Genomic DNA, 24,210 nt, shown 5'->3' on the forward strand with positions numbered 1-24,210 from the left:
TACTATGCAAGTGAGAAATCCCAAATTCAAAGATGCTAAATGACATCCCAGGATTATTTAAAACTCCTCACCCCCTCCGCTTTGCTTAGGACTCCTACAAATGCAACCGCTGCTGAGGCGAATGGAAAAGGGGTAGGATTTCTGGAAAGGGCATGTGACTGCACTCCCTCCCAGGGCTTGCCACACTTTCTGGGCACCCAGGGGCTCCCTCCATGGGTCCCACAGGGAAGGAGGGTCCCACTGAGTGGTGTGTCATAGCAACTTCTCTCGTGACACTGGGTGTTTCTCGGAGCCCGGGCCAGGTAGTATCTAGGCTGTTGGAGCTTAGACAGGGTGGGCTCATTTCCCCCTCCCTACCTCTCCATCCACCTCTTGTCACCCAGGTCTACCCTCCATGGTTTGCAGGATGAAAGGGCCCATGAGAAACATATAAGTCAAGCTTAGGGGCTCTTGCCCTAGAGAAAAACAAAGCATGGCGGGCGGTGGCAGAATGCCATGGCCTTGGGAGGTTGCTAGCTTTGATCTCCCAATTCTTTAAAGGGGTTTATTAACTATCAGTAAAGAGCAGAGAAGCAGATCTGAGCGTGCCTTTTCCAAAGGCGCTCACTTCTCTTCCGTCCCTTCCACGCGAGCTCGTCTGAAGGCAGGGCCAAGCCAACCTCACTTCAAACAGCTTTACATCTCCCGCGCCCAAATTGACGATGTTAAGTTCCCTCATCCAAGGCCTTGGCCCTTTCTTCAAGGGCTCCTGCTCTGTCGAGGGCCCTGCGGATCAAAGCCCCTTTGATGTTTACTTACTATATTTGTGGATTCTTTCTAACAACCACCTTCAAGAGACAGGAATGCAGCCTGCCAGGAGGGGGCCGACGGAAGTACAAGCTGTGAGGAGGCGAGCTGAGCTCCCGCGAACAATAGCCTCTTGCCCAAGACTCTGAGACTGTAGAGAAGCCTCGACGAGCTGACGACAGGCAGAGTCAACCAGCCCATTATAATCGCACGGGCATTGTTCATTGCCAGAACATACAACTGCTTACAGCTCTTATTATATTTCCATTGACTTCTTATGCCCATATAAAGCACATGAGCAGGGATTCCTAATGAGAAAAGGAGCTGGGGTTCCTACATCGAGCCCAGGGGAACACGGGGTGGGTTCAGGTAGTGGGGCAGAAGATGTTAGATGGATTTAGGCCAAACATTCCTGTTGGTTTTGCTAGACCGCCCGCCTAAGCTTTCAAGGAAATGGAGGGGGCATAATTCTCCTAGAGATTTAGAGAGCGTGGTGGACCCAGTTGAATCCAGATCATCTGTGTTGGCTGTCTCTACCACCCCAACTCAACCTACCCTTAGTCACATAATGCATTGTCCGAGGACAGAGTCCATATGTACAGTCATTATAAGAGTCTCACCGACCATGTTTGATTTTTGCAAATGAGCAGGAAAAGAATTTTTTAGAAACCTGATTAATAAAAGAAATGGAGGATGAGCAATTTCTCAATGTATCTGGCTCATTTAATTTGACACGTGTGGGTTAGTCTTAATTATTTAGGCAGCTGTATTACAAGGCGTTAATAAGCACACTGCCGACATGTACTGAGGGAGAGTGCTCTCCGATGGAGTCCTTACTGAGAAGTGGGGAGAAGCCACTGGGTTCTTTGCAAGAATGAGCAGGTTGGAGAATTAGTGGAGTGAGAATTAGACATCTATCCACATGTGAAAGCTTGGGATGTTCTTTGTAGAGATTTGTAGAGCTAAATTGGAGGTCACTGGGTGCGCATGAGGAAGCAGGCCAACAGGGCTGAAGTGGGGGCGGGGAGGAGACTGTGGGAGCCCAGGTGGGGAGACGGTGTGTTGTCAAAGGCACCGAGCAAAGACAGGGCCAGGGGGAAGCAGGAAGCAAGCACTGTGTCTTGGGGCAACTCTACCTCACCGGACTAACCAGGCTCTTAGAGGAGAGATGGCCGAATGTGATACAAAAAACAGGAATCTTTCACTCTGTGAGCTAGACCAGGCGCCAGACTGCCTTCGTCCTTGTCACATGGCACTGGGACCGAAGGTGGAGTCAGATCATAGATGCCCATTTTAACAGCAAGATATCAGGGTTTTCTCCCTGGAGACCTTGGGGCTGCAGCCTTTGGCAAAGCACCTACCAGTAGCAGAAGCACCAGATGCACCAAAGGCACCCATGGAAAATGATGAACGTGAATCAAACCATCCTGGCTTACAAGGAAAGTTAATAGCAAAGGAGTCCAGGGTCACCTGCAGAGGGGCTGGGGAGAGCAAAGGCTTAAGAAATACTAGCATGAAAGGAAACATTTATGGGGAAAGCACATGTTTCTTGGGGAGAAGGGTATGCACCCCAGGAACTCCAGGCGTCTAGACTGAGCCACAGAAGGGTCAGGACTCTGCTGTTTCCAGCTCTGAGTTCCTGATCCGGAGCACAGTGCCTGGCACCTGGCGGGAGCTCAGGGACAGTCTTCGGATTGAATGAAAGGGCCAACCACTGACTCTTGGGTTAATGACCCGCTCTCCCCTCCCCCAGGTCAGAACAAATCAGGTGGGCTGAGACGTGGCACAATGGAGTAAGTTAGGTGAGGGTGTTTGCCGAGTGTATGAAAGTTGTAATTCATTGGAAGAGAAGTCTCGGAAACGTGAGATTTCCTCTGAGAGGAGTAAAATGGGACGTCTTTATAAATGGAACCGTTTTCCTTCAGTTTCACAGGGTGAAGATGGGCCTTTTTCTAGCTTTAGGATTTCTTTATTCTTAGTAGTAATAACAATGATACAGTGCTATTACTTCACATTTACGGGATGGTTGGTTTTTCACGATGCTGTCATATTCACTACCTTATTAGAGGCTAACAGTAGCTCTGTGAAGTAGGCGAGGAAGAATGGTCTATTTCCTCCATTTTGGTTGCAGAGACCGAGGCTCTGAGAAGTAAAAGGACAGTTCAAGGTCAAAGCGGATAACAATGCTCAGATTAGAATCCAGGTCTGATTTCTAGCTTAGGTCTCAGGGTAAGGTCTGGGGTCCCAGGGCTGCCAAGGCTGTGGATCAAAACAATACAGGACACAGGTCGCTGGTCCTGGCTGGGCTGGGGTTCTGGCCTGGACTGTGGCTCTCTTTTACCACAGGAGGCGACTTTGTTTGAAGGTAAGGATGTGGCACAGATAATCCAGTTAAAATGGCCACTAGGGGGCCTGAAGCCAATGTGACTGGTGTCCTCATAAAAGGGGAAATTTGGAGGCAGACGGACACATACACACACAGAGGGAGGATGCCATATGAACACGAAGATGACTGTCGACAAGCCAAGAGAGAGATCTGGAACAGATTCTTCCCTCACAGACCTCAGAAGGAACCCACAGGCCAGACTCGCATCTTATAAAGATGGTTTTAGCACGGATGCAGACGGCGGAGGGGCGGGGGTGAGCCCAGACGAGGGACCGCATTTGTTCGACGCCTGCCATCCTCCTGGTGCGCGGTGACGGACTGACATCTGCTCCCTGTCCCCGCTCTCGGAAGACAGCCTGAGGTCAGAGAGCCAGTGCAAGGACCCTGAGCTTTCTCAGGGGGACCTTCAGAGCCTCTATCTCCCTGCCACCTCAACACAGGAGAGCAGTGGGGGTGGGGGGGGCGCAAATAGCTCGCCAGATGGTTCCCGAGACCATATGGAGAAGGCGTCAGCTGGACCTGGCTGGAGTCACCGGGAGGCCACGTATGTTTTGAAACCGTCAGTCCTGCCTGGAGCCTGGCTCCCACACGCCAGAGGGAGCAACGCTCAGGGCTTCTCTGCGCCTTAATGTTCTCATTTCTAAAATGTGGACGCGGAGAATAAGACCCTCTGCTCATGGTTCATATGGAAATCAGAGGCACTTGGGGGAAGGGTGCCTAGGATCAAGTAGCTGATAAGGGCGAGTGCAGGAAACAGAAACGAAATATCGGATTGGGGGGTAGGGACCGTCATGCTTATCCTCCCCCTTCTTTAAAGGGAAGACTCATCCAAGGAGACAGAAAGAATCTCCAGGCAGCCTCCTCTGGAGGCTCGTAGGGTAGACACTCGCTGAGGGGCCGGAAGAGGAAGCGCGTCAGGAAGGCCAGCCAGGTGGGTGAGCCGCAAGGCTAAGCGGCCGGGGATGGAGACACAGGGATGGATCTGAGAGACGTTCTGGGAAAGGGACAATGGCCTGAGTGACAGAGTGGCTCCAGCAGAGGAAGGGGTCCGACGACCACGGTGGATTTAGTCGGGCAGAACGGGGAAAGGTGGTGTCTGGGTCAGAAGTAACAGACTAAGGCAGCCAGTTTGGGCGCGAGGTGAAAATGGCGCATTTTTTGGACTTGTCGTGTTTGAGGTGATGGGATTCCCGAGTGAGGGGGGTCCCGGAGGCCTGTGTGAGCAGGAGTTTAGATCTGAAGAAATACATTCGTAATCCGCCTTTCTGTCCTCGAGGGCAGATGTCTTGGTCTGTAGACCAATCCGTTATGTACCAAACGACATAAAAAGCAGTGGGTTAGGATGGGTAGAGGCTCCCACAGTGTCCGTACCAGCCCTGCCCAGTCAGCGTGTATTAACAAAGGGTGACCAGTAGGATATCTGACCCAGAGTCGCCCATCAACATGCTCCCACGTGCAAGGCAAAGGCACGGAAGGCCAGCCTCCCGGCACAGCGAGATCACAGTCTGGTTGAATATGCAAGGCACATCCTTATGGAGAGGTGAACAAAAATCAAACACAGGACTTTGGGAAAACAAAGGGTCACGAGCAGCATGCGAGTTATTTCCACGTGCACGGCCTGAGTCGTGGCAGGGGCCCCAAGGGGGCAAAGGAGTTGCGGGGCTTGGGGTGATCCCCACCCCCAGGACCACAAAGGCTGGAGATTTCTCTGGGGGTCTGCCTTTGTTGGGTGTCTGCCCCGATGGCCTGACTCATGGGCGATGGGCCACCAAAAGTCCTGCCGGGATGCCTGGCCGATCCCAGGATGCCAGAGTGTCACGTTTGGAAAGTCCTCACTTTGATTCTGCTAAACTCTTGCCTTTTTTTTTTTTTTTCTTTTTAAATTAAAAAAATAATTTTTTTTTTACTGTGTTATGTTAGTCACCATAAAACCCATCATTAGTTTTTGATGCAGTGTTCCAAGATTCATTGTTCATGCACCACACCCAGTGCTCCACACAATCCGTGCCCTCCTTAATACCCACCACCAGGCTCACCCACTCCCCACTCCCCTCCCCTCTAAAACCCTCAGTTTGTTTCTCAGAGCCCATAGTCTCTCGTGGTTCATCTCCCCCTCCGATTTCCCCCAATTTGCTTTTCCTCTCCTTCTCCTAATGTCCTCTGTGTTATTCCTTATGCTCCACTAAACTCCTGCTTTCTGCTTCAATTCTGTTTCATCCTGTTTGCAGCATCATAGCTCACGTCCCAGGCAATAATGATATCCATAAATCACACGGAGATCCCAGTTTTCTGATCAACCTCTCTGGTAAAAGGCCTGAAGAGAGGAATAGCAAAGGTTTATTAATCCTGACTAGTGACTAGCTCTGGCCCTCCAGGACAAGTAATAAATGTTTAATAGCCCAGTAATACCTGTTTCATAATTTTTGACTCTCATTGCTTGCTAACTCAAAGTTTATTAAAGAACTATAAACTTTACATTGTTGTAAAGATATAATGGCTATTTAATTACCTATTGGAGTTAATTATATTAGGACTAAGTTTATCCCCCATTCATATTAAGTATCAATTAGTTGTTTTAAATTATTGATTTGTATTTAATTAACTATGCTATTACATCCCAATTAAATCCTTGTAAGAGAAACCTGAAACAGCTACAGTCTTAAGTTTTTAAAATATATAATGAATTACATGAAAAGCTCAAGTGGCTAACCCTCCTTTAGGAAGGGTTAACGATCGTTGTGATAATTCCAGAGAGTCTTGGTGACGACAGGCCCATCTTTGCTAGCTCCTGCAGGGACAACAGCTCCCTCAGACACCTGAGGGTAAGGAGTGCACAGCCTCAGCCACCAACCAGCAGAAACTGACACTGGGGAAGCCCTTCGTCCGCCCTCGCCCTCCATTTACAGGCCAGCATGGCGCTATCCACAGGATGGCCAAGGCAGGCAGTCTATCAGCAACTCCTCACCACCAGCTGTGGGGCTCATGATTGTCCATGTTGCCGCTGGCCCCAGATGTCACATGCCCGCTCTCAGTCCGGGGCCCACGTGGTCATCACTCCTCTGGCTTCCCCAGATTCCTGCAACACTGGCCTTACTCTGTCCGTTGTGGTCAGGACACATCAGCCATTAACTGAACAGCAATGGGCATTTTACTTTTCTCATCTTGTTTCCCCTTCACACGGACCTTGTAAAGACAGGTGTTTTTATTCTTCTCTTTCTTTATAAAGAAATGGACATTTTAGAGCGCCGAGGTGTTGACTGAGGGTCCTGAAGCTACTGAGGGGTGAAGCTTGAGTCCACCTGTCTGCCTGATGGCATGCCTGGAGCACCTTGCCATGCTCTGTTCTCAGTTCTCTGGGAGATATGCTCTCCACGGGCTGAGTCCCATCCCAGCAGGCTGGCTCTCTGAGACATTGCCTGGCTCTTGTCATCTTTCTTTTCATGAAATGCTGGGCTCATCTTCTACCCTCAGACGCTGCTTGGGGTCTTTCTCCCAACTCTTCATCATTTGGAATTTCAATGTGGCCGCCAACGGACTCAGAACGTGGCCTTCCGCTGGGCCACTTGGTCATTGGTCCAGGCCCCACGGTTGGCAGGCTCTCCCACACCCCCGTGTACCTTGGAATCTGGACATAGGCTACCCCACCCCCTGGGGGCTGGATGCAGCCTGGCCTTATCCCTCTTTGGTATCATCTGGGGCTAAACTCACTTAACTCACCATTACAATTAAAATTGCCATTGACCGATTGCTTATGATTGATTAGTCTCTGGGTTAGGCACTCCGCATGCATTATCTTCAATTATAAAAATTATATTATATTATAATATATATAATATTATATATATAATATTATAAATATTATAATATTATAAATATTATTATTCCTATTGGATAAAACGTGAAACGGGTAATCCAAAAGATTCAATAACTCGCTCAGGGTCATAGAGCTGGTAAGCGTCAAAACCAGTAGTAAACCTGATTATGAGTGAGGTTCTTTGGATGACTGGTATGATATCTTTGTGAGAGGTGCAGCGATCAGGGAGAGTTTAATAAGGTTGGTTGAAGAATTTGATGGAAACAGTTTTATCACATGGACAAGATTACCTCAGCCATCTCTGGTTTAAGATGTCTGATCCCAGGGGGTTAATTGCTCTGTGAGGGAATATGACAGAGAAACAGGATCATGAAGGCCATTCCTCCCCCTGGCCTGTCATCACTCTACTTATCCCATGAGGAACGGGGACTGCTGAAGGCCATATGCCTGCAAGGCTTTTAGACCTTTCCTAAGAGAAAGTTGGAACTGGTGAGTAAGGTTTGAATGGGACCAGATACTTGACAGCTGTATGTCCGTCCCCTAGGGAGGCTCAGGATGGTGTAGCCAGTCAATCACAGCTAGGAGGCCAGGCAGAAAGAGGTCATCTCTTTTCTCTTTTAGGACCAATGGAGTCCCCAAAGGACTAGGATCAAGGGCCATAAGGAATCCTTCCAAGTCGACCCTTACCCCGCACACCCACTCCCCATCTCCTGCATTTCTGTTGAGGCCCCAGATTTTTGGGAAGTTAGAGGCCCAATAAACTGCTTTGAATATAAAATTTATATTTGGACTTAACCTTCCTACAGATTCCTCGTGAGAGGGATTATTAGCCCCATTGTACAGGTGAGGCTCAGGGACGTTGAGTAATTTAGCTGAAGTCACACAGCGGGGAAGTGCTGGAGCCGGGGACAAAATCTAGGCTCATTTGATCCCAGAGCCCAGGCTGTGTCGTTTTGCTGGGATGTCGTCTGGATGCTGAGCACACAGCCTAGGTGACTGGGAGAGACCCTGGTGGGAAGAAAGGGACCATGTGTGTTCAGAGGGTGCTGGGCAATGGAGTCATCGGCATTGCTGAGACGTCCTTGTGGGAACTAGGCTCCTGAAGAGTCCATGCCTGGGAAAGGATGGCTTGCCCCCCGGGGAGACAGGGAGGTGGGGTCAAGGAAGAGAAGCATGGAGAGCGACTGCTGTTTACTTATGAGTTTGCAAACCTCTTTGTCACCCATTTGTGGCCCCAATAAAATCATAAATACTGAAGATTAACCAAGAGAATCCCATAAGGGCCATAAGCTGGCCTTCAGGCATTGATCAGTACAGTCAGATAGGAATGGCCAGCCTCTGCCCCCTGGCCCACGTCCTGCTGAAAAGAGCGAGGATGGGGGCCTGGAGGCAGATATCTGCTTTCACTGGCAAAAGGGAAGGGGGCAGAAGAGGGCAACAATGTCCTGGGAGTCGGGGGAGTGTGTGGAATATAGGGCCCTCCAACATGGCAGCCCCCCACCCCCACCCCAGGGCAGAGGTGGGCAGCTGGGTTGGTATGACAGAGAGAGAGAGAGAGCACACGCTCTCTGACTATAGGGTCCTGGGGCTGGAAGGGGGCCAGCTAAGCCTCAGTGGGTTGGGGAATGTCCCCTCCACTTTCTGGGTAGAAAGCTGAACAGGAGGGAGACCAGGGGATGGCATGCTTTTGCTCCCAGTCAAATAAATCACAGTTGTCGTTTCACAGTCCGGTGACTACGCCTTGCCTTAGAGCAGGGGCTGTGTCTTCTGGAAACTGCACATCTTCACGGGGGCAGGAGAAGGCAGGGCTGGGAGCATGGAGCCCCTCGAGGCTCTGGGCCTCCTCCCCGGGTGTCCTGATTGAGGCCCGGCCCCGGGCCTGCTACCTGGGGTGGTCGTGGGCGCTGAGGCTAGAGAGGAGGCAAATCCTGGGGCTGGGGTGGACCTCGGCCTCCGGGGCAGCCCTGATCTTCCCACCGCTGCCCCAACCCACAGGGCAAGGGAGGGGAGGAGGTGGTGGGGTTAGGAAAAGAGCCAGCGGAGAAGGCAACAGAGCCCCTGCTGTCCTCCTATTATTGAAATCCTCCTTGAGCCTCACACACCCCATTACAACTTTGTATCTTATAATTAAATTGAATCTGCCAGTTACCTCTCAGCACGGTAGCAATTCAAGCTCATTTGAGGCTTTCTTTGTTTATTTTTATTTATTTATTTATTTAGTAATTATTTATCTAGCTATCCATGTGGCTACATGGAGGCCCTTGCACCACGGGTCTCTTTTGCCTTGGAAAATCAGAGTGTGCAAATGCAGTCTCTCCTGCTTGGTGTGAGGAGGGCAGGGAGGGGTGAGCCGTCTCTGGGGGATGCCTCTGGGAGAGGGTTAGGGGGAGTGCCACATCCTGGCTCTACCTCCTTGTTCTTGCTCAAGATGCCTTATGGAAGGTCTGCGAATTCCAGAAGGCTCCATGGAAGCCCTTTGCCCTTAAGGGACTGGAAACACGGTCGGATGATGCAGTCGTGTCCAGATATCAGCGGCTAACACCCCCACAGGGCTTTCAAGTCCTTCCATGCCAGATACATGTTCTCTTTGAACCCCGCAGGACATGAGACATTCCTGGACGGGGGCATCGAGGATCAGAGAGGTTTGAGACATGCCTGAAGTCATCCAGCTGGTCATGGCCAAACTGGGATTTGAACCAAGACTTTGGGGTAAAACCCAGCCTCCCCATCTTCCTCGGGGCCCCACATCCCAGCTGGGAGCCCAGCAGCGGACATCAGAGCACCTTTCTTCTCTTGAACGCCAATCTTTCAGCACGAGGGGGAAAAGGAGAGCCTGAGCTTTGATTAGGAATCAAGACCAAACAGATGCAGGGGAGATTCTGAACCACCAGCCATCACTTAATAAGAACATGAAAGTTTACTCTGCACAAGGCCATCCCAGTGGGAGGCTGACTGCTCTCAGGCATGCTGGGGATGGCACAAACCCTACACAGCCACCGCAGAGTCCCGGGGAGGGGAGGCGTTCGGGGCCCTCCAGCTGGGCAGCCCCACCAGAGCCAAGGATGAGGATGGCTGGGACAGCACGAGAGAGAGAGAGAGAACGAGCACAAACACTCCCTTATTATAGTGAGAGAATGAGAAGGAATTCCAGACTGCAGCTGACATCTTAGATAAATCTCCTCTGAGGGGAAAATGGTACTCACCGCCACTGATCACCTCCTGCCTTGCCTACCTGCCCCCACCGGCCTGCTGGCTGGATCATCCGTGGGCCACTTCATACCTCTCAGAGCAGGGACGGGAGCAACCACAACAGACCTGAGTCCACACTGACCACTCCTGGTCCGTATCGGAGCCAGGGAACTCACAGGTTTCAGCAAATGTGGGAAGAGGCAGGCCATGTGTGTCTATGACCTGTTCGCCTGCAAGAAACTGTGAGCGACCTTGACTCGGGTTCTGTCCTGACCACAGAGGCTGTCATAGCCACGTGATGGGGGCTGGTGGCCCAGGCCTGAGCTATGGAAGGATTTATATCTTCTGTTGGTCTGGAGATGGTTCTCTGGTTGGAGGACACCATGAGGGACCCTGGTCTAACACAAGAACAGTCTTTAAAGTGCAGGGTCAGAGGAGTAGAATGTCCACAGCTGTCCTGGCTTACAGGGTTTGGACGGGATAGCCGGGTCCTCCCCCAGCTCCTGAGGCTGAGAAAAGCCAGCCCAGGAAGCTGGGACCACTGGGCCTATAGCTCTTGGGATTTCCCACACAGTAGTGTGATTTTTTTTTTTTAAAGATCATTTATTTATTTATTTGAGAGAGAGAGAGAGAGAGCGCGCGTGCGTGCGAGGGGAGGGGCAGAAGCAGAGGGAGAGATATTGAATCTCAAGCAGACTCTGCTAAGCCTAGAGCCCGACTCTGAGATCATGACCTGAGCTGAAACCAAGAGTAGGACATTTAATCGAATGAGCCACCCAGGCGCTCCTAGTTCTGTGACCTTCTGATCAGAGGTGACTGCCTTCATTTCCTCAGTCTGTGAAATGGAGACTAATGAGCTATATGGTGAGGACTGGGGATACCTGGTCAGGAAGCTGGAGGGGAAGGTAAGGACAGGTGTGTTCCTATGACCAGTCCACACATATTCGACAAAGGCTGTACATATTTTAAGTGCCCAACAAACAAAAGTCAGAAAAATAACAACATGGTTTATTATTATAAAGACCCCGGTTTTATAGTGGACGACAACAGGGCTCAGGAAGGTTGAATCCTTTGCCCACGGCAGGTCATTTCTAGAGCCGCAGAACCGAGACCTGAATCTGGTCTGAGTTCTCTTCGATCCTGGTTCCCGCCCCCTGTCCCCAGGTACAGGATGTTACCTCTCACAGATACAGATCTGCTCACACTGTGGAGGTGAGAAGTTGGGCAGCTCTGAGGGTGTGTCCTGTGAGGAACCATCCCCCACCCCCACAGTGTTCCCCGAGGAACATTCCATGTGGTGAATGGAATGACGGCTCAGAAGCTGCTGAGTCAGCACACCGACACCCAGGTCCCTCCTCCACAGGGAAGGCTGGCTGCCACGGCCCACAGCCGGGGAGGCAGCACAAGCCCTGGGGACCAGCCACCAGAGCCTGGTTGTCCCTCTTTTCTGTACTCCCTGCTCGAGTGCAGCCGTGGCATCTGCAGGGACCAAGCTCCATGTCACACACCAGGGATCCTGGGTCCTGCTGCCTGCCTCCCTGTTTGGGGTAGACGCTGGCCTGAATTTCCTGGGAACCTGCCTCTGCTCCCATTCACTGGGTGATCTTGGGTGAGTCACCTGCTCTTTCTGGGACTCAGTTTCCTCATTTGCAAAACAGAGAGCTTGAACTAGGGCAGGAGACTTAACCTGATGTCTGGTGGGGAGGGGAATTCTAGGGGCCTCCATCGGGTCTTCTTATGTCCTTCTGAATATGCACACAAAATTGAGTGTAGACATTCTTGTAGGAGACAACTGTGGCTTTCTGGTATTCCCAAAGGGACCAATGCTCCCCCAACCAAACGAATAGGGTCTCCCCAGAAGATCGTGAAGATTCCCCAAGCTTTATGATTGGCTGGGTCTGAGATGTCCCCTTCCTTGGTGACCAGAGCTCCTGCTAATTTTTACAAATGCATTTTTTTCCTCCAAGCATTGGGAGCTCTGTGGGATGAGGTGAAATTCTAATTTCAGACCCTGGCACCACACAAAGGTGAGGGGTCTCTCTCCAGAGCTCCTTTCTGTAATGCCAACTGGGGGTACTGCGTTCGTGCAGGGCCAGGCTTCCCGGGGGCTCAGCTGGGAACGCTCCCTTTCCGTTTGTGCTGGGCATGACCCAGGGCTCTGGAAGCCAGGATGTGTGGCCGGGAAGGACAAGTCCACAGGTATTTCCAGCACGGCCCGCGTTAGCTAGCCTATTCGGTTCTTATACTGTTTGCACTAGATTAACCCACGTTTCTTGGGGTATTTTCTTATGCCTCTGGTCTTGTGTACATATTTGACCTTGTGCATTAGTCAGAAATGTCATAGAATGTTAGAACTGGAAGGGAACTTAGAAATCACCCCATTCCCCCTTGTGCGGAGGAGGAACCGGTCACTCAGAGGAGTGAAGTCATTTCCCCAGGGCCACCTGCCGCAGAGCTGCGTCCTTGCCTTTCCCATCCTGGGAGCACCCTGGGTGGCAGGGATGATTGCCTGCCTTCCTCCCCAGGCTCGTTTCCTGACCGGCCCTCTGCCCTACCGCAGGCTGGTCATGCTGAATGGGTCTGAGGACGTGCCCTGCTGATTCCCATTCTGTTCCTGCGAGCTGGGGATTCTTGCACTGCCCTCAAACACCTCATGTCATCCTTAGTTCAAGACCCTCTAAGGAAACCCTCTCTCCACTCCTTCTTCCATCCATCCCTGCAGGTGGGCACTCCCTCTCCTGGACCCCCATGCTTCGCACATCCCTTTGTTATGAGACTTTCTACGGATGAGATGATGGCTTATTATCCTTTGCTCCACGCTCATGACTGTGAGACGGGGACCAGCTCAACAAATCCTTGCGACTCTCCTACCTAGCACAGAGCCTGGTATACAGCAGGCAATCAATACATGCTTATGTTGGATGAGTGACCAAAAAAAACGGGTCAGTCTAGCCTTCTGTCTGACAGGTCGCCAACTGATCTGGCACCTTAGTTCCCTTCCAGACCTTGGGGGCCGACACGAGGCCTCAGGTCCGCGAGTTCATCTGGGGATTTGAGAACCGAAATCTGTATAGCTTCTGCTCTCATCGGCCCTTTTTCTGTCTTCCAGAAACATGCCATAAGTCAGCCTCTGAGGTGGGTCAGCCTTATGTGGTTAAGCATCAAGTCATTCAGGTTTCCTTCTTGGATTTTTTTCTCTCCATCATTCACGAGCTCTGTCACTCACCCTGTATTTGCTGAGAGCTCCCCCTACGAGTGGGTTCCGGTTGCTATGGATACCGTGTGAACAAGACAGACAATTTTCGCTTTCCTGAGCTTCTGTTTTAGACAGCATCTATTTAGTTCCTTTCCCTTACACATCAGTTAGTGGGAGAAAGTGTCACATCACTTGGACAAGTCACCGGGCTTCAGCCTCTCCGTCTGCAGAATGCTGTCATCGGAGCCTCGGCAGGGCTGGCGGTGCGCGTCAGGCCCTGCGCGGCGCCGCTGAGTGTGGGCGCACACGCTCATGGGGGTGTGCTGACTTGCCTCCTCTCTTCCCTGGTGCTTTCTGTCTGGAGGCCCACCCAGAGGGCCTTTTTTGATTAGCTGAGGGGCGAAGACTTCAGAGCCACAGATTAGGGTCTCTGTGCTGGGATTGTAAAACAAAGCATGGGGAGTCGTGTTTGCTGAGCAGCTACACTGTGCTGGGCGCCGTTCCACACGGTGATGCTGTTCATTCCATATAGAAGTGGTGAGGGAGCTGCCCATCTCCTATTTCTCAGATGGGAAAACTGAGGCACAGAGAGGCCAACGGGCTGGCTCGCCGTCCCATAGCATGTCATTGGCAGTGGAGTGGGCTGAGAACCCACGGCTTTCCTGTAGACCACCACTCAGACTGGGGGGGACGGGGGGATGTGGGGGGACACTTGCCTCCATGGCGGGGGAGCTCTGCTGGAGTGGAAAGAAGAGAGGACTCTAATGTCACCAAGTCCTCTTTCAGTAAAGGCTTCAGCTCTGTGTTTGTCTTGGTGGCGTTTCTTATCGACCAGGTGTGTGGCACATGGATTAAGTATGCAGTTGGGTGGTCTTTAAAGGATGAACATTTTCTCTAGGATCAATAAGCCAAGTGAGTTTGGGTCTAAATTCATCAAAATGTCACGGGAGAGAAATTCAGTCTCTGGACTTCTGCACTCAGTCGGGTCGATGGCAGAGGGCAGGATCCGGGGAACACGGGTCTCTGCAAGGGAAGATCCGGGTATCTTTGGACCACCGTGAGTGCAAGACCCTGGAGGGGGGAGACCTACCTGGAGACCAGTATCCTAGAAACTGGGCATCCCTCCTGCATTCCAAACTCTACCCTAGCCTTTGGGGAGAGTAGCCAAGTGGCATGACTGTCTGAGGCCACATGACTGCTGGGTCTGGATCAAGCCTGAAGCCCGGGCTCTGCCCCCAGCACAGGCCGACTTTATGAAGCAGTAGCCAGAAGGTCTAACACCAGAACTAGCCAAGGTGCCCGCAAGCTTTCCATGGCTCCGGAAGATGAACAGGTAGAGACTAAACAGACGATGGCAGTGTGTTCTAGTGATTTCCACCAAGAGCCCTTGGAGTTTATCACTTGAGAGGGTAGTTAGTTCCCAAACACAGGTGAGTATAAAATCCAATTTCTTAAATTCCATGCGGGGGCCTGGGGAGCTCAGGCTGCTCTGTCAATTATGACCTCCTCGGGTACTATGGACTGAAGATCCTCATTTCCTTAAACCCTCCTGCTTGTTGTCTCAGCTTTTATCCCTCTGATCTACTTATTAGATTTCTACTGCGCCTCTGCTCGGCCGCGCACTCGGGGTCTCTGGGACCCACTCTCTCCTTTAACTAGTAACTTCTCTCATGAATCATACACGGCACCAGTCGAAGCAGGAAGCCACGAGAGGGGAGAACTGGCGAGAGGGAGCATGAAGGACAGGGACGGAGGAAACAAGGGGACACGCACAGAAGCCCACGCAACATTGGCCCCATGGGGACGATTCCCTGAGCGGGTCGGCCTTTGTGTCTTTCTCAACGTCTGGTCTGGATGATCCTTGCGGGTTCCCACTGCTGGTAACTTGGGTCCCCAGCCCCCCTCTCTGCTCCCCCATAGCTTTATACCTCTGTTAAGGTTACCTGTCCCACTCATCTGTCTGCCTGTCTCCCTGGATCTCGAGGTCTTTAAAAATAGTCCACCTGGACGGGGCCGGACATTGAGTAAAAGCTGAGAATAGAATGTATACTGATGTACGGGGCTCATTTCAGCTCTCCAGGGGCCCCAACAGCGGGGACACAGGATGCACACCCAAAGGGAAACCGATGGTCACTGTGCTGGTCTGGCCAGGGAGGGCTTCATGGAGGAGATGAGACTAGAACTGGGCTGCATGAGATGCTGGGGACCAGTTAGGAGACAGGGGAGAGCATTCGAGGTGGGAGGAATTCAAGGAGGGTTGAAGATTCAGGGTGGGAACGGGCAAGGGGGAGCATGGATTGGGGCAGCCAGGCGGCATCTGCACAGGAAAATCTGGAAGGGGAGGCTGAGGCATACTGTGGAGGGTTGTGGATGTGGAGGATGGAGCCGGAATTTCCTGTCTACTTGCGATGGAGTCTCCAGCTTGCCTACCTCAAGCTCCATGTGGCTCCAGGCATTCAGGCACTGGCTTCCCACGAGTCTCCCGTAGGCAAGGTGGTTGGCATGGGTTCTGTGCTCCCTGGCCAAGCAGGGCCGTGTGTGACCCGGGACTGCTCTGCTCTGTCTTCCTCTCTGGGTCCAAGAAGGAAGAACCAGCCTCAGACTTTTCAGGTTTGAGGGACCCTCTGTCTGCCCTGGCCGTGGCCTGATCTAGGAGTCTCCACTGGAGTCAGGATCAGGTCTCAGAACCAGAGTAAGACACTGCACCTGGATAGCCTCTGGTGTTCTGACAAGGAAGGGAAAGATGCCCCCCAAGAGAGAAGGAGGATGGAAAGGGGACTCTTACTGAGTCCCTGTAACAGACCAGACCTGGCCTCCTGGCTCCCTGGTTACATGGGGTAGGTATTCAGTGTCCTTGCCCAGACGGGAAACAGAGAGCCTTGGGAGTCCAGCGCCCAGCCCAAAGTCACACCGCTAAGTGGCAGAGGGCTTGGAGCCCACACCTGCCAGATTTCAGAGCCAGGCTCCTCCCCTTTATTTGGCCCTGAACTCTCAGGGGCCTCTCTGTTTCGATCGGACCTGGGGCCCTCTTCCGCATGACTGCCTTCTCCGAGGATGGGCTTTTTGCTACGCGGCCTGGGTTTCTCCAACAGCACCTGTGACCGCTTTTCCCAGCCTTGCTAAGCTCGGCTTGTGTTCTGCCTTCAGGGTTTTGTGAGAGTGGGGATCAGAACGCCCTCCCCTAATGCTGCCGGAAGAAATAATCCAGACACGGTTGGAGGCTTTAGTAGAAATCCTCAGCTACAGCGGGAGAAAGCGAACCGGCAGAGCAAGGATTTCAGCAGATGCAAAATCTGCCCATTTACCTTCCTAGTCTGGACTCAGCGGGGACGGCTGAGTCACGGCAGGCCTCCTCCGCTCTAGGTCTCCCCGAGGGGTGAGAGCTGAATGGAACACAGAGGTCTCTGGACTTCTGCAGGCCTGCAGTCCCTCGAGGACAGAAAAGGCGGGTCACCGAGAATTCCCTTCTGCCCTCAGACAGAGATATTACTGAGTGCCGGCTGCGCAACAGGTCAGTGCTCCCCGCCGTCACTCATTTTCCTACGGAGTCCTCACCACACTGACACAGAAGTAGGATTCTCCTTAGTTTTGGTACGAGGCTCAGACGGCTTACGTGGCTGCCCAAAGTCACACAACCAGTAAATGACAGATCAGAGACCGGCTGCTCCTTACTGACCGGATACTTGGGGGTCGGCCTCTACCAGCTCCTTGTCCTCATGCAAAATTACCCTGAGCCACCTGGCCTGCTGCCCCGGCCCTTCCCCTCCTGTGTGTGACCGGAGCTTCCTCCATCGGACATACCGGTCTGTGGTCACAGACCCTCCTGCTGTCCTCAGCTGGGGAGGACTCCTTCAGAACCGAGGGGTTGCCTGCCTCCTAGGGAAAATAAATTCCTGCTCTAGGCTTGCCAGCAGTTCTATCTTTCCAAAATGAGGTTGTTCATTTCGGAGACTCTGAAACCTCCGGACTGATTACATTGCAGGCCTCCTTCCTAGCAGAGGAGAGCTGGGATTGTGGCCAACGTTGAGCTGCGTACTGGCCACCCTCTACCAATCAGGGGTAAGTCTTGTCCGGAGTCCCAGCCCCTAAGGCCTGGCCTCCTGGCCATGGCTCGCTCTCTCTCTCGCTATATCTTTACACATATAGCTGCAGAACGAATGCACAAAGGAGTCTAGCATAATGAATATAGCACGTGCTATGCAGTTCAACTGACCTAGCTTCAAATCCGTGGTCTGTGGAGCAACCCTAGGCAAAACGCTGAGCTCTGCTCTGTTCTGCTCCTGTCTTTGTAAAATGGAAATACTGACACCACCCCCTGCCAAGGGCTGCTCTGGGGGGTAAAACGAGATCAAGCCCTTAGCACGGGGCCTGGCACACCGCGAGGGCTCCGTTCAAAGGGGCATCTGCTCATTTCTCCATGCCCCAGGCAGAGGTCTGTCTTCCTGGTTTGGAGAACGAGAACCTGCGGCGGCCAGGTAGAGGGACACTCAGCCAGCGAGAGGGGCCTCTAAGGAGGCCGCTGGTGACTGCAGCCTCCAAGAAGGCATTACCGGCCATTGTTTTAATCAATACCGTATTATTTCCTCCGTGGTGTCTATCCCCATGTTTATTATGTGTAAATAGGGTTTTGCAGCGACACGAATGTGTTAGCTTAATGGAGCTGACATTCAGCGTGTGCAGTCTGGTGGCTGCCCCTCAGGACCTCCAGGAAAACGAGATGATGGATCTGTCACGAAGCCGTCCTCATGGGCGAAATCGGAGAAACACCCGTCAGTGGCGATCAGGGCACCCAGCACGTGACTGCAGGTGCAGGCTGGGTGGTCAATGAGGGAAGTAAATAACCCCCATGAGCCCCGGGAGCCCGGCCCAGCTCCTGGAGAGAGGGTGGTCCTGGCTGGTGGCCAAGAAGCAGGGTGTTGGGGTTCCCATCTCTTGCTATCCAGATGTAGACTCTGTGTAATAGCCCTACATCGTCTGCCAACCCCTATCCGCGTCCTCCATCCCTGCCTGTCCCCAGCACCTGTCAAGCCTCACCCTTTCTGACAGCTGTTCCTCGTGCTCCTGGATTCTTAGACAACCCCCCTTCTTCCTTCCCATTCCATGGCCCTTGGTCTGAAAAGCCATTTTGCACACATTTCTGTGGCTCCTGTAAGCTTGGCCCAGTCTTGCTGTCCAGGCTGGCTGAGTGGAGCAGAGATCCCTTTTCCAAGTTCACCACATGGGTTCAACTGTCCTCTAGTGCCAGGGTGCCCGGAATAAGGGCTGTCAGCCCTACCAGCCCCTCTCCCTCCGTCTCACTGGGCTGAACCTGGATGGGGGCGGCGAGGGTGGATTCAGGAAGACCTGGAAGAGCTGCCCCGCCCTGACATCATTCAAGTTGAAGGCCGGAAGCCACCAGCATTCATGCCTCCCAAGCAACGGGCCAGAAGCCCAATAATGGCCCTTCAAGTCAACAACATCAGCTATCAGACAACTTCGGATTCATTTGTGTAGCTCTCTGGAACACCCTGGAAAGGAATTAACCTTTACCACGAGAGTGTGTGGAATGTTATCAACAGGAGGTACTTTTATCCCGTTTTCTTAATAGCGTTTGGAAGCAGAGACCTGGATAGGAAAGTGCCGGAGTTTCCACCTTCATGCCAAATGGCAAAGAGGGCTCCGGGGAGGCCTCCTGGAAGAAATGTGGGTGCGAAGGGAACTGCGCAGCACTTTGCGCCTGTCTGTTCATCTGTCCATGATGTTTGTCAAACCCTGGGGGTCCATTGAGCTAAAAGGCACTCCATAAATGTAAATGGCCACCGTTATCATTAAGCCCCGTCTGTGTGTCTTAAACCTTCCGCACAGAACGTGTTTGGGGTTGGGCTTTGGCTTCCCTTCACTGCCTGAGAGATACGAAGGAGGTGTTTTTCTTGGCAAATAAAAATGATATCATAAACCCTGGCAGGATTCCAACCTGAGTAATGGCCGTCTGCCTTCCTAATTCCCTCAGCAGCTTGGAACACGAACATTATTCTTTACTTCCTCTCTTTAAAAACAAACTATCGGAGAGTTCTCAGCCTCAGCATCCCTCCCCTGACGTGGCTGCATTTCCAAGGCGGGATGTGAAGGATGAGCTCAGATTACCGTACACGTCCGGGAAAACACAGCAAGACGTTTGGCCCCCAAAAGGCACCTGAGGATCTTGAATTATAGAGGCTACTCTTCACGTGTCCTTGTTCATGGGGGACACAGGGCCAGAATCAATAAGAATCACACTGCTTAATGCCGCCATGTTCCAGGACTAAATCATTACAGAGTAACTAGGTAACGAGGTAATCCAAGCGGGGCTGGACACTCACAGTCAAGTACAAAGTTGTCTTGCTGAGCAGCCCCCTGGTTAAGCATGATTGAGAGGTAGCAGGGGGTGGGGTGGGGTGTCTTGTGGCTTCTCTGCTCAAATGGACATGGCCACCTCAAAGTGCATAACTCCCCTCACGCTCTACTTGTCATTCGGTCTTTATAACAGTGTTCAGAGAGAGGTAGCCTTCAGTTGATCAATCTCAAACTAAGGCTCGGAGAGATTGAGTAGACAACCTGTTCAGAGTCACGCGATCCACGCAGGGGACCTGCGACTGAACTCGGGTCCTTGGCTTCAGATCCAAGGATGGCTTGGATCTGAAGGATGGCGCAGCAAGCCTCCTCACCTCTTCTGGGCCGTGAGGATTTCGGTGTCACCACCTGTCCGTCCTGAGATAGCTATTACAAAGTGGTGCGCCCCATTACAAGTGACGTGGAACCTTGACCTGCTGGAGCTCCTTGGGGCCACTGGGTCAGACAAGAACACCTAGCTAGCTCGCAATGTGGTCTGGAAGCAGGTATGTGGCAAAGGTTCTGAAAGTGTTGGGAGGAAGGCAAATCGGTGGGGGAATGCTTGGGTTGTTGAATCATCCAGGGAATATTTATTGAGCACCTGCTATGGCTAGGTGGAGGGACACACCTGTAAACAAGCCCGAGTCCGTGCCCGCAAGGAGTGGGGAGTTTAGCGGGAGAGACAGGTCAGCAGACAATGATAACACAGTGTGGTGCGTCTAGGATGTCCTGATGATGTGCAGGGAGGGTCGCTAACTGGGCACGGTGCTTCTTAGGGAAGATTCACAGGGGACAGGACATCACAGCTGAAACCTGGGGGACAATCAGGAAGCCAGCTGATGAAGATGGGGCCGGAGAGGATTCCAGGCTGAGGAGACAGCACGTCCAAATGCTGAAGTCGGAAGAGCATGCTGTGCTTGGGGGACGGCGTGCTCAGTATGGGCTGGAGTGGAGTTGGAGAGGGAGCAGTGGGCAGCAGGCTGAGAGGTCAGCCGGAACCGGTTGTAGACCCCAAGTATGTGTCTCCTCCATCAGGCATGAGTCCACGGAACCAACACGTCCCCAAACCACCGCCACTCCCTCACGCCAACCTATAGCCTGGAAGGTCTTGGACTCCTCAGCCTTTAACTGTATGTGAAGGAGGAGCCAGAAATGCACCCAAACCAGAGTAGAGAGCACCGATCCCTGAATCAAAAAACAAAAGCCAAAAACCAAAACAAAAAGAGAGCCCAGGGGGGAAGAAAAGAGCCAACCTCAAACCCCAAGACCCCTACCCCTGCTGTGCTTTATCTAACTGAAGGACGGTAATCTGGGAGTTGTTCATTTAACATACTTCTGCCTCCTGAATGGCTTTTACTTTCCCCTAAATTGAAACCGCAGTACAATATGTGTGAATGATTAGCCTGTGTAATACATTCCTGCAAATTTAGATTAGGAATGATTATAACTTAAGTGAAATAGTTGAGCACAATCCTCACTGGCGTCTATCTTCTCTCTTCTTGTTCCTGTTCATGGGGGGTGACTGACTGCAAGGGATCAACGAGTGAAGGAAAGCCAGGGACTGGGTGCACAGAGGGGCTGAGGTCTGTCTTTGGAGGGCTTTGAGAAGGAAGGAGAAGCTGACCTGGGAAAATGTGCGATCTGGGGCACGGGGAGAGAGCACTGGCCCAAGAGGCATCTCTGGGAGGGGGTCCAGGCTCTGCCATTTGGTAGCTGTGTGACTTGTGGCAAGTTACTTACACTCTGTGAATCTTGGTTTTTCCACGAGCAAAATGGGCTTTATCATTCCTGGCTCATGGGATGGTTTCGGGTGGACTGTGATCAGAGATGTGAGGGCAACACCATATCATGGCCCAGAGTCCAGATAGGGAAGCCAAAGTCCTGGCCAAGTTCCAGCTCTAGCACTTACTAGACTAGACTCTTAGCCACACTTACTAAAACCGTGCAACCTTGGCTTTCATTACTCAGCCTCCCAGAGCCCCAGTATCCAGAATGGGAATAAGTGTACTTGGCCATGTGTATCCTTGGGGAGAGGAAGAAATGGGATGTTCCGTGTTAAAAGTGACTTGCGGGGACACCTGGGTGGCTCAGTCAATTGAGCATCTGGCTCTTGGTTTTGGCTCAGGTTGTGAACCCAGGGTCTTGGGATAGAGCTCCTCCTGGGGCTCCCCGCTCAGCAGGAGTCTGCTTGTCTCCGTCTGTCTCCGTCTCCCTCTGCTCCTCCCCCTGTTCAGCTGTGCACTCCCTCTCTAAAATAAGTGGATGAATCTTTGAAAGGATAAGAAAAAAAAAGTGACTTTCACAATGCTGGGCACCTGGAAGGGCTGCACGGGCTGGAGTGGGGGGGTGGGAACAGGAATCTGGGGCAGGCTGGGGTTTCCTTCGCTAAAATAAAACAACCCCCTGGAGTGGTTTGGTGGAACCTTGTTAGGGGGCCCTCGGCAGGGAGGGGATGGAGAGAAGCCTTCAGGGACCGTTTGTTTCCCTTGGAATCCAAAAGCCTGCCCTGGCCCCAGGCACTCCCAGTCCTGCCTACCTTGCTCCGCCCACTCTCCTCCCCTAAGACTCGCACTGAAGCATTCTGTAAAACTAACTTTTTTTTTTTAAGATTTAAAAAAAAATATTTGACAGAGAGAGAGAGCACAAGCAGGAGGAGCGGCAGGCAGAGAGAAAGGGAGAAGCAGGCTCCCCACCGAGCAGGCAGCCCGACACGGGCCTCCATCCCAGGACCTTGGGATCATGACCCAAGCCGAAGGAAGATGCCCAACCAACTGAGCCATGCAGGTGCCCTAACATCTGTATTATGATTTTATTCAGGGTCTGTTCCCCCTAGTTCAGGGGACTTTTATCCCCTCCCGCCCCCCGATAGTCCCGAAGCACCTAGAACACAGCCTGGCGGTTAATAGACGCTCCAGAAATATGTGTCCAGTGGATGGATTTATGCGCAAGGCTACAATTCTGTCTCCTGAGAGCAGCTGAGGTGAGGTCGGGGAGACGGTGGGAGACCCGGGGAAAATGGAGGGCATCCGTCACCCCAGCAGGGAGCTTGCTGCAGGGAGAGAGAAATAATAGCAATTTGGCGCGTGGAACCCAGCACCTATTCTTCAAGGGAGCCACAAGCCCCCAGGATCTTCCCGGAACTCCTGGGCACCGGCAACTTGCCGCGCAGCCCAGGTCCGTCCCAGCAACCTGACAAAATGCTCCAATCAGAGCAATTACGGCAGCCCTGAGCCGCTGCCTCTCGAGGTGTCTGCCTCCTGCGGCTCTGGCTGGAGACAATATTTCTCTTCTGTGCTTCATGACAACAGGGACAACAAATAACGGGATGGCAGATGAAGGGCTCTCCAAAGCCTCCAGAGTTGGAGGAGTCTGGGCTATCTCTGCGTCTGCAGGGAGGGGAAGAAAAGCGACTCCCTGAAATGGGGCGCAGCCACCCTCTGAATCTTCTACAACCTGGGCTCTGGCCGCTTTGTCCATGACGATCATCACTCTCAGCCAAGGGAGCAGGGCTATGGCGGCCAGTCATCCGCCCACCTCCCTGCAGGCAGGGCTGGCACCGGCTCTATGGCTGAGGGCTCAGCGTCCTTGGAAAACTGATAAGCAGCACGGAGAGGCAGCTGGTATTCCTTCTGGGTCTGGGGGCTGGTCTTGCTCAGTGCTTTCTCCTTCTTCCTGCCCTGGGAAGCAGCTACCGCTGTTTGCAAATGAAACAAATTCAGGGAAGTGGAGTCCTGTGCACTCGGGCACACGGCTCCTTAAGTGGCAGTGCGGGGGTAAGAACGCCCATGTTTCTGAACCTGGAGCACGTCTCAGGGCCCTGGGGCCTGTGTGGTGCTGCTGACACTCCCTGTAGGAGGCGGGTGCGGCTCCCTACCTCCCGGCCTCAGTTTCCACGAGTATGCCTTGTACCTCACCCTGCTGTGTCCTGCCACCTGGCCTCACCGTGCTAGCATCCTTGCCCCACCAGGTCTGGGCTGGGCCCGTCGAGGTGCCCCCGCTGCCGCCTGTTTCATTTACCACCTGAGCTCCCCCCTTTCTGCCATGTCTCGTCCTTAGGAACGGGACCTCACCCTCTGAATACCAACCAGGGCCCAGCTGCACCAGCGCGTATCCTCTGGGCACCCAGATTAACGCAAAGACGGAGACGAATACAAATACCAGCTTAGCAGAGTCTCAGATGTGAACCCAGGCAGCAGACTCTGGAGATCCCGTGTTCTTAACCATTGTACGTCCTGCCTCTTCCTCCTCTGGCACAGTTCTTTTCCTAAACCGCCCTGGTGTTCTCTGTTTCGTTAATACCCCTTTTCAAACAGAACTTCTAGAACTGACCGCGAGACTCCAGATGCAGCCCGACGAAGCTAAGCTCAGGGGGACATCGCCTCCCTGTTTGGAACGTCGTTTTGCAAAGAATGCAGTCAAAGAGGGCACTGACTTTTTTTGGGGGGGGTCCCCAAGTCCCAAGGTTGGTAACTATTAGCCTTTTCTGCCAGT

At 52.6% G+C, this 24,210-nt stretch overlaps 1 protein-coding gene across 5 annotated transcripts in view; it reads right to left on the reverse strand.

Annotated features, from left to right (window-relative positions):
• KIRREL3 (kirre like nephrin family adhesion molecule 3) overlaps window positions 1-24,210 on the reverse strand; it is a 532,532-nt gene that overhangs the window by 123,199 nt on the left and 385,123 nt on the right. The window lies entirely within an intron of this gene.

Source organism: Lontra canadensis, unplaced genomic scaffold (genome assembly GCF_010015895.1).
Source record: "Lontra canadensis isolate GAN:19392208 unplaced genomic scaffold, GSC_riverotter_1.0 scaffold36, whole genome shotgun sequence".
NCBI classification, from domain to species: domain Eukaryota; kingdom Metazoa; phylum Chordata; class Mammalia; order Carnivora; family Mustelidae; genus Lontra; species Lontra canadensis.